Source organism: Myxocyprinus asiaticus, chromosome 10, assembly GCF_019703515.2.
Source record: "Myxocyprinus asiaticus isolate MX2 ecotype Aquarium Trade chromosome 10, UBuf_Myxa_2, whole genome shotgun sequence".
Lineage (NCBI taxonomy): Eukaryota > Metazoa > Chordata > Actinopteri > Cypriniformes > Catostomidae > Myxocyprinus > Myxocyprinus asiaticus.
The window spans coordinates 67,306-74,963 of NC_059353.1; the positions used below are offsets into that span (position 1 = coordinate 67,306).

General features: G+C 46.1%; 1 pseudogene; it reads left to right on the forward strand.

Moving 5' to 3' along the window:
- The first annotated feature begins 2,356 nt into the window (after window positions 1-2,356).
- Window positions 2,357-7,405, forward strand: LOC127446821 (clathrin heavy chain 1-like; annotated as a pseudogene).
- Window positions 7,406-7,658: the final 253 nt, after the last annotated feature.

Genomic DNA, 7,658 nt, shown 5'->3' on the forward strand with positions numbered 1-7,658 from the left:
GACCAGGTGTATTGCCTTGTGTTGCAATGCAGACACCTTCAAACATCAACTAGGCCATGGAACTGAAAAACTGCAGCCAATTCACATGAGGATTGGGGATTGGGTTCCTCATTGTTTCTATCCATTGTAAAATCAATAGTGCATTTAAAATCTCCTCCCACTACCACCACATCATCATCATCAATACTTAAAAGAGCTTGCTTTAGTTTGGTAAAAATTAAAATTCGTTCCCTCCCCTTATTTGGTGCATTAATATTAATAAAACAAAAACAGTGCCACCCAACCTTGCTCTCACTTTTAAAAGCCTCCCCTTTTCAGTCTCTTCAATGTCTAAAATCGTTGCTTCTAGGCTGGGTTTAAATAATATCACCATACCTGCACTGGCATTTGAGCCATGGCTCAGCACACACTGCCCCCTCCACTCTGCCAGCCACGCCGCCTCATTCTCCCTGTCCGAGTGCGTCTCCTGCAGCAGCGTGACCCCTGCCCGCTTGTGTTCTAAAAACTCACACAGCTGCACTCTTTTAAAAGCCTGCAGCCATTCACGTTAAAAGAGATAAAAACACACTTTTCCATAGCAGCTAAAATAAATAAAACTGACAGAATAAAACAAGAAACAGTTTAAAAAAAAACTTAAAAGGAACATTAGCGATATTTTTCTTTATAATTTGTACATATTTCTTATGACTGTACCTTTTTTGCAGGTCAAATTCTTCTAATGCTGCCTTTCATGTTACAATATGCACTGAGTGGATGAATAATCTCAGATCTGGGAAGAAGTTTTCAATTTCAACCCCTCTTTTTCCTTTCGTATTCTCCATGATTAATTTTTCAAGGGAGTAAACTTTCCCCCTGTTAACGAGTTGGCTATTGGGGATGTCAGATATAAGTGAGGAGTCAGAGAGTTCCCCCTCCATTTCCTCTGCTCCGTCCTCGCTGTCTGTTCCACCATCCACAGCTGTCCGCTCCTCTGTGGCTCTCTCCACCGCCACAGCACCACTCTCCTCTTCTCCTCCCAGCACAGCCACAGCTGTCACCACTGCCGCTGTCTTTGCCTCCAGTTGCTGGTGTTCAGAGAGAGAGGAGCCCTGCACAGCACCAGGGTTGGAGCCCGTCACCGTGCCGCTCCCCTCTCCCTCCATTTCAGGAGGGACAGACACCCCTGCCTGAGACTGGAAGCTCCCCTCCAGCCCAGGCTTGGGTCTCTGCTCTGTTCCCTGCTCACCATTAAGCAGATCTGCAGCTCCTTTTTTTCTCATTAACTTCTTGTGAGAGACCGCGGATGAGTCTCTTCAGCCTCGACCGTGGTGTCGGCAGCTCCATCCCATTCGGCAGCTCCCTGGTCTCTGCAGTCTCCGGCTGCCGCTGCAATGGGAGAGTCAACTCATCCTCCTGCTCACCCCCAACATCCCCAGCCTCCTCCCTGCTATCAGTACCCTGCTCCTGACTGGCTTCAGTTGTGTTTTTCCTCAGGCAGGTTCTCTTTTGGTGTCCGTGTTCACCACAATTAAAACACTGCATTGTGTCAAAGCTAGCAAAAACAACACAGCTCGTCCTCTCCACACTGAAGCTCCAAGCAACATCGATCACCTGCCCCAGGTTATTCAGCAGTAAAAACGCCTGTCTCCGAAAAGCCTCCTGCATCTTTACACCCTTAAGGGGATATTTTTAATTGAGGACACCAGTTTGACATATCGGGCAATTTCATTTTGTAGGGTCTCCATATTTTAAAAATGGAGGTGTAGGTTTTACTGGTTGTTTAGATCAGTGTTACTATCAGAAATAATTAATAATTATTACTTTAGTTATTAATTAATATTTAAATTAAATAATAGAATCTAACTCATTAAAGCCTCATACGGGGCACCAGTAAATGCAGTGCGCTACGTTCAGGAGTGGGTTTGGTTATTAGCAATAATTATCAAAGATAATTATAAATTATTAAAATCAATAGAACATTGATTTGAATCAATGTTAGCTCTTTTAATCCTTCACATCAACAATCAAAGATAACCATCAAATTCAATAGAATATTAATTATTATCAAAGATAATCATTAATTATTAAAATCAATGGTACATTGATTAGAATTAACACTAGCTGGCTGTTTCTGCCACCATTGCGAGTCCAATCCGTGCAGAGAGCATAGGAAAAATAAACATCAACCATCAGGCGGATTGGCTTGACACGACGAAAACACGATACTTGCATTCTCCGTGTAATATACGCAGCACTTCTGTATTTGATTTGTATTGAATCGGGGGTGTCCGTGGAGAGGAGGTCGTCGCTCACTAAAGCTAGGCAGAAATATTGCAAGGGGTCTGGCCAGGAGGATTGTGAGCAGAAAGCCAAAACCATGAATCAGATCCTGCCTATCCGCTTTCAGGAGCACCTGCAGCTCCAGAATCTGGGCATAAACCCAGCAAATATTGGGTTTAGCACCCTCACGATGAGTCAGATAAGTTCATCTGTATCCGGGAGAAGGTGGGTGAACAGGCCCAGGTGGTGATCATCGACATGAGCGATCCAAACACGCCAATCCGCAGGCCCATCTCTGCAGACAGTGCCATAATGAACCCAGCCAGCAAAGTCATTGCTTTTAAAGCTGCAAAAACCCTTCAAATTTTCAACATTGAAATGAAAAGCAAGATGAAAGCCCATACCATGACAGAAGATGTTACATTTTGGAAGTGGATCTCTCTCAATACCGTAGCACTTGTGACAGATAATGCCGTCTATCACTGGAGTATGGAAGGAGACTCACAGCCTATCAAAGTCTTTGACCGGCATTCCAGTTTAACTGGATGTCAAATTATTAACTACCGCACTGACGCCAAACAGAAATGGCTGCTCCTTATTGGAATTTCAGCACAGCAAAACCGGGTTGTGGTTGCAATGCAACTTTACTCAGTGGACAGAAAGGTGTCGCAACCAATCAAAGGCCACACTGCTGGGTTTTCCCAATTCAAAATGGAGGGGAATGCTGAGGAATCCACACTATTCTGCTTTGCTGTTCGGGGACAAGCTGGAGGAAAGTTGCACATTATTGAGGTTGGAACACCTCCGTCAGGTAATCAACCTTTTCCAAAGAAAGCAGTGGATGTGTTCTTGCCTCCAGAGGCCCAGAATGATTTCCCAGTTGCTATTCAGATAATCTCCAAGCATGATGTTGTCTTTCTCATCACCAAATATGGCTACATCCATCTATATGACCTTGAGAATGGCACCTGCATCTACATGAACAGGATCAGTGGAGAGACCATTTTTGTGACCGCACCCCATGAAGCCACTTCTGGAATTATTGGTGTTAACAGGAAGGGACAGGTGCTATCTGTGTGTGTGGAGGAAGAGAACATCATTCCTTTCATCACCAATGTGCTGCAGAACCCTGACCTGGCCCTCAGAATGGCTGTCCGTAACAACTTGGCAGATGCCGAGGAGCTGTTCGCACGCAAATTCAACAACCTTTTTGCTGGCGGCAATTACTCTGAGGCTGCCAAAGTGGCTGCCAATGCACCAAAGGGCATTCTGCGCACCCCAGACACCATCCATCACTTCCAGAGTGTTCCTGCCCAGCCTGGTCAGACCTCTCCCCTGCTGCAGTACTTTGGGATACTGTTGGATCAGGGCCAGCTGAACAAGTTTGAGTCATAAAAGCTTTGCTGGCTAGTCCTGCAGCATTGTCGCAAACAGCTCCTGGAGAAATGGTTCAAGGAAGATAAGCTGGAGTGTTCTGAAGAGCTGGGTGATTTAGTGAAGTCTGTGGATCCAACTCTTGCTCTCAGTGTCTATCTGAGGGCAAATGTTCCCAACAAAGTTATTCAGTGCTTTGCCGAGACTGGGCAGTTCCAGAAAATTGTACTGTATGTGAAAAAGGTTGGTTACGCTCCAGACTGGATCTTCCTGTTGAGGAATGTGATGTGGATCAGTCCAGAACAAGGCCTGCAGTTCTCTCAAATGATCGTTCAGGATGAGAAACCTCTGGCTGACATCACTCAGATTGTGGACATGTTTATGGAGTATAACCTGATTCAGCAGTGCACTTCTTTCCTATTGGATGCCCTGAAGAACAACCACCCCACCGAGGGTCCTTTTCTGCTGGAGATGAACTTGATGCATGCACCACAGGTGGCTGATGCCATCTTGGGCAACCAGATGTTCACTCACTATGACCAGGCTCATGTGGCTCAGCTTTGTGAGAAGGCAGGTCTTCTGTAGAGAGCTCTGGAGCACTACACTGACCTATATGACATTAAACGTGCCATGGTCCACACCCAACTGCTGAACCTAGAGTGGCTGGTGAACTTCTTTGGATCTCTGTCAGTGGAGGACTCTCTAGAGTGTCTGAGATCCATGCTGTCTGCTAACATCAGGCAGAACCTCCAGATCTGCGTTCAGGTGGCCTCCAAGTATCATAAGCAGCTCTCCACCCAGTCACTCACAGAGTTTTTGAGTCCTTCAAGAGCTTTGAAGGTCTGTTCTACTTCCTGGGCTCCATTGTAAACTTCAGCCAGGATCCAGCCAGGATATTTCAAATATATTCAAGCTGCCTGCAAAACTGGCCAAATCAAGGAAGTGGAGAGAATCTGCAGAGAGAGCAACTGCTATGATCCTGAGTGTGTGAAAACTTCCTCAAGGAGGCTAAACTGACTGACCAGCTTCCCCTCATCATTGTGTGCGACCATTTTGACTTTGTCCATGACCTCTTGCTCTACTTTTATCGCAACAACCTGCAGAAATACATAAAGATCTATGTGCAGAAGGTAAACCCAACCTGTGGTGATCGGAGGTCTGCTGGATGTGGACTGCTCTGAGGATGTCATAAAGAACCTCATTCTGGTGGTGAGAGGCCAGTTCTCCACCGACAAACTGGTGGCCGAGGTGGAGAAAAGAAACAGACTGAAGCTGCTCCTTCCATGGTTGGAGGCCCATATCCATGAGGGCTGTAAAGAACCTGCAACTCATAATGCCCTGGCTAAGATCTACATCGACAACAACAACAACCCAGAACACTTCCTAAGAGAGAACCAGTACTATGACAACCGTGTGGTGGGCAAGTACTGCGAGAAGAGGGACCCCCACCTGCCCTGTGTGGCCTATGAAAGAGGACAGTGTGACCAAGAGCTCATCCATGTTTGCAATGAGAACTCCCTCTTCAAGAGTCTGTCCCGATACCTTGTGCGTCGCAAGGACCCTGAACTATGGGCTAGCGTGCTTCTGGAAAGCAACCCTTACAGGAGACCTCTGATTGACCTGGTTGTAAAGACTGCCCTCTCTGAGACCCAAGACCCAGAGGAGGTCTCTGTTACAGTCAAAGCTTTCATAACCACTGGCCTACCCAATGACCTCATATAACTCCTGGAGAAGATTGTCCTGGACAACTCTGTTTTCAGTGAACACAGAAACCTGCAGAACCTTCTGATCCTGACTGCCATCAAAGCTGACTGCACTCGCGTCATGGAGTACATCAACCGCCTGGACAACTACGATGCCCCGGACATCGCTAACATCGCCATCAGTAATGAGCTTTTTGAGGAGGCTTTTGCCATCTTCAGGAAGTTTGATGTGAACACATCAGCAGTACAGGTTCTTATTGAACACATTTGGAATCTGGACCGGGCTTATGAGTTTGCTGAGCGCTGTAATGAGCCGGCAGTGTGGAGACAGTTGGCTAAAGCACAACTGCAGAAAGGTCTTGTGAAAGAGGCCATTGACTCCTACATAAAAGCTGATGATCCCTCAGCTTACATGGAAGTGGGACAAGCTGCAGCACAAAGCGGAAACTGAGAGGACCTTGTCACATTTCTGCAGATGGCCCGAAAGAAGGCCTGTGAATCATTTATGGAGACTGAGCTGATCTTTGCCCTGGCCAAGACTAACCGTCTGGCTGAAGTAGAAGAGTTTATCAATGGGCCAAACAATGCACACATCCAACAAGTTGGTGACAGATGCTATGATGAGAAGATGTATGAGGCAGCTAAAAACTACTTTATAACAATGTTTCCAACTTTGGCCACCTGGCATCCACTTTGGCATCTTGGGGAGTATCAGGCTGCTGTTGATGGGGCCCGCAAAGCCAACAGCACAAGAACCTGGAAAGAGGTTTGCTTTGCCTGTGTTGATGGGAAGGAGTTCTGTCTGGCTCAGATATGTGGATTGCATATTATCATTCATGCAGATGAACTTGAAGAGCTCATCAACTACTACCATGATCGTGATGATCACCATGCTGGAGGCAGCGCTGGGGCTGGAGCGTGCTCACATGGGCATGTTCACAGAACTGGCCATCCTCTACTCCAAATTTAAACCACAGAAGATGAGGGAGCACCTGGAGCTCTTCTGGTCCAGGGTCAATATTCCCAAGGTTTTGAGGGCAGCTGAGCAGGCTCACCTTTGGGGAGAGTTAGTCTTCCTGTATGATAAGTATGAGGAGTATGACAACACCATCATCACCATGATGAACCATCCTTCAGATGCCTGGAAGGAGAGCCAGTTCAAAGACATCATAACCAAGGTGGCTAATGTTGAGCTGTATTACAAAGCAGTCCAGTTCTATTTGGAGTTTAAACCTTTGTTACTGAATGACCTGCTGATCGTACTCTCTCCTGGCTTGACCACACTCGTGCGGTCAACATGGTCAAGCAATTGCCATTGGTGAAACCATACCTGAGATCTGTACAGAACCACAACAACAAGGCTGTAAATGAAGCACTAAATAATCTCTTCATCACAGAGGAGGATTATCAGGCTCTGCGCACATCCATCGATGCCTATTACAACTTCGACAACATATCTCTTTCTCAAATCCTTAAGAAGCATGAACTCATCGAATTCAGACGAATCACTGCCTACTTGTTCAAAGGCAATAACCACTGGAAGCAGAGCATGGAGCTCTGCAAGAAAGACAAGCTCTACAAGGATGCAATGCAGTACGCTTCAGAGTCGAAAGACACAGAGCTGGCTGAGGAGCTGCTGCAGTGGTTCTTGCTGAAGGATAAGAAAGAGTGTTTTTCCACCTGTCTCTTCACCTGCTACGACCTGCTGAGGCCCGATGTGGTGCTGGAGACCGCATGGAGGCACAACCTCATGGACTTCTACATGCCCTTCTTCATCCAGGTCATGAGGGAGTACCTCACCAAGATTGATAAATTGGATGCTTCAGAGTCTTTAAGGAAAGAAGAAGAGCAGCTTACAGAGGCACAGCTTGTCAGAAAATGTAAGGCCCAGAGATCTCATACTTGGTGGAATGGTCCCAAATCCCACCTACTACTTAGGCACACCCCAGCTGATGCTCACTGCAAGCCCTAATGTTGCAGTACCCCCACAGCAGCCTTACGGCAATGGCTACCCCACAGCACCTGGCTATGGCCAGCCCGCATAGCCTGGCTTTGGTTATGACATATAAAGCCCTCCTGCCCACAGTTGTCCATCCATCTCTCCTTAAGTTCTCTAGAAACTTACTGTGGTCTATTCACAAGCTTATATAAAGTTTAAAAAAAATTATGCATTTTTAAATTATTTTCCTTACAATGCAATGAGGGACAAAATAATCAGATTTTTTATTTTTTTTTTTTTTTCACATTCCATATTTAAGACTACTTGTATCACTAGTTTTCTTTTTTGTGAGCTGATTTTTAATGGGGGCAAAGGTTGTGTAT